The sequence below is a fragment of the Rhincodon typus genome, chromosome 44 (genome assembly GCF_021869965.1).
Source record: "Rhincodon typus isolate 14 chromosome 44, sRhiTyp1.1, whole genome shotgun sequence".
NCBI lineage: Eukaryota > Metazoa > Chordata > Chondrichthyes > Orectolobiformes > Rhincodontidae > Rhincodon > Rhincodon typus.
Window position 1 is genome coordinate 1,406,509 of NC_063375.1, and position 3,011 is coordinate 1,409,519.

Genomic DNA, 3,011 nt, shown 5'->3' on the forward strand with positions numbered 1-3,011 from the left:
GGAGACAGGGAGGGGGGTTGAGGGGGCTGGGCGGGGTGACGGAGACAGGGAGGGGGTGTTGAGGTCGACGTTGACGTAGGTTACAGAGACAGTCTGGGGCTGGGTGGCCAGTGACGGAGACAGGGAGGGGTATAGGGGGGGCAGAGTGGGGGTGCCGGAGACAGGGATGGGGGGAGGTGATGGTGATAAGGATTTTTAACTGATGTGGGTGTTAGTTGCTGATCGAACGTTTATTGCCCAGGGTGCTGTGGGTCTGGAGTTACTTGTTGGCCAGACCAGGCTGGGATGAGGCTGACAGATTGTCTGTCTCTCTCTCTCTCTCTGTGTGTGTGTGTGAAGGACAGTGGGGAACCTGACGGGGCTGGCTCCTTTATTGCTAGAGTTTTCGCCCAGTGAAAATTTCACAATAGTTCTAGTGGCTTTCAAACTCACCTCCCCCTCCACACTCACCCCCCATCCCTCTATCTCTCTAACCCAGGGGTCACAGGACAGGGGTCAGGATCAGGAACCTGGCTGTTTTCCCCCACCTACCTTCATCTCTGTCTCTCTCTCTCTCTATCTCTCTCACACTCACTCTAACCCAGGGATCACTGGACAGTGATGAGGTGGGATCTGTACAGGAAGGACAGGTTGACACAAAGGGTGGTGGGTGCCTGGAACGCGTTGCCAGCGGAGGTGGTAGAGGCGGGCACGATAGAGTCATTTAAGATGTATCTAGACAGATACACGAATGGGCAGGGAGCAGAGAGATACAGATCCTTGGAAAATAGGCGGCAGGTTTAGATAGAGGATCTGGATCGGCGCAGGTTTGGAGGGCCGAAGGGCCTGTTCCTGTGCTGAAATTTTCTTTGTTCTTTGTTGCACCTGAACTGGAGGGGCACCAATATCCTGGGCGGGAGGTTTGCTAGAGCTCTTCAGGAGGGTTTAAACTAGTGTGGCAGGGGCTGGGAACTGGAACAACAGGCCAGTGAGTGCAGGGACTGGGGGCAAAGGAGAGACTGAGATATGCATAGCGCAAGGTAAGAGCAGGCAGAAGGAAGTCATGGGGCTCAGAGGGACTGGAAGTCTGGAGTGCATTTACTTCGATGCAAGACGTATAGCAGGTAAAACAGATGAACTAAGAGTGTGGATTTCTGCATGGAATTAGGATGTTATTACCATTACAGAGACATGATTAACGGTGGGGCAGGACTGGCAGCTTAATATTCCAGGATATCGCTGTTTTAGACGGGACAGAAAGGGAAACAAAAGGGGTGGGGGAGTTGCATTGCTAATGAGGGATCACATCACAGCCGCGTTGAGGGGAGGACACATCAGAGGGATCTTGCATTGAGGCCTTTTTGGTGGAGCACAGGAACAGGAAGGGTGAAATCACGATGTTGGGAGTTTTCGATAGCTCTCCCCCAAGAGCTTACGGGAGACAGAGAAGCAGATATGCAGTCAGATACTGGAAAAGTGTGGGGGAAAAAAACAGCGTAGTTGTAGTGGGTGACTTAACTTTCCTCTCGGTAGGGTCATAGAAACTTACAGCAGGGAGATAGGCCCTTCGCCCCAAACCGCTCCATGCTGACCAAAATGTCCACCCACACTAAGCCCATTTCCTTGCACTTGGCCCATATCCTCCTAAACCTTTCCTATCCATGTATTCGTCCAAATCCCTTTTAAATGTTGTTAATGTACCCACCTCAACCACTTCCGCTGGCAGCTCATTCCATACATGCACCACCCTCTGTAAAAAAGTTGCCCCTCAGGTTCCCATGTATTCTTTCCCCTCTTACTTTAAACTGATGCCTTCTAGTCCTCGATTCCCCAGCCCTGGGAAAAAGACGGAGTGCATTCACCCTATCCATGCCTCTCATGATCTTATACACTTACTATAAGATCCTCCCTCAGTCTCCTACGCTCTGAAGAAAAGAGAACCAACTTGTCCAACCTCTCCCTATAACTCAGTCCCTTGAGTCCTGGCAACATCCTTGTAAATTTCTTCTGCACTCTTTCCAGTTTAATAACATCCTTCCTATAGCAAGGTGACCAAAACTGAACACGATACTCGTCATGCAGCCTCATCAATATCCTGTACAACTGCAACATAACTTCCCAACTTCTATACTCAGTGCCCTGACTGATGAAGGCCAGTGTGCCAAAAGCCTTCTTCACTGCTCTGTCTACCTGTGACTCCTCTTTCAGAGAACCGTGCACCTGGATTCCAAGGTCCCTCTGTTCCACTACGCTCCTTAAGGTCTTAGCTTTCACCATGAAACTTCGACCTTGATTAGACTTCCCAAAGTGCAACACCTCACACTTACCTATATTAAACTCCATTTGCCATTTCTCGGCCCACTTCCTGAGCTGATCAAATTCCTGCTGCAATTTCTGATAACCTTCCTCACTGTCCACTATTCTAGTGTCATCCACAAACTTACTAATCATGCCTTATACATTCTCATCCAAATCATCGATACAGATAACAGACAGCAATGGGCCCAGCACCGACCCCTGAGGCACACCGCTAGTCACAGGCCTCCAGTCCAACAAGCATCCTTCCACTATTACTCTCTGCTTCCTAACATCAAGCCAATTGGGAATCCAATTTGCCAGATCTCCCTGGATTCCATGTGATCTAACCTTCCAGAGCAGCCTACTATGTGGAACCTTACCAAAGGCCTTACTGAAGTCTATATAGATTACGTCTACTGCCCTGCCCTCATCAAACTTCCTGGTCACTTCATCAAAGAACTCTACAAATATGAGAGGCATGATCTCCCAGACACAAAGTCATGCTGACTACTCCTTATCAAACCCTGTCTTTCCAAATGCGTGTATATCTTATCCCTCAGAATTTTCTCAAGTAACTTACCTACCACGGATGTTAAGCCTACTGGCCTATAATTCCCAGGTTTTTCTTGGAGCCCTTCTTGAATAAATGCACCCTCCAGTCTTCCGGAACTTCATCCGTGGCTATCAATGATGCAAATATATCAGCCAGGGCCCCCACAATTTCTTCCCTAGCC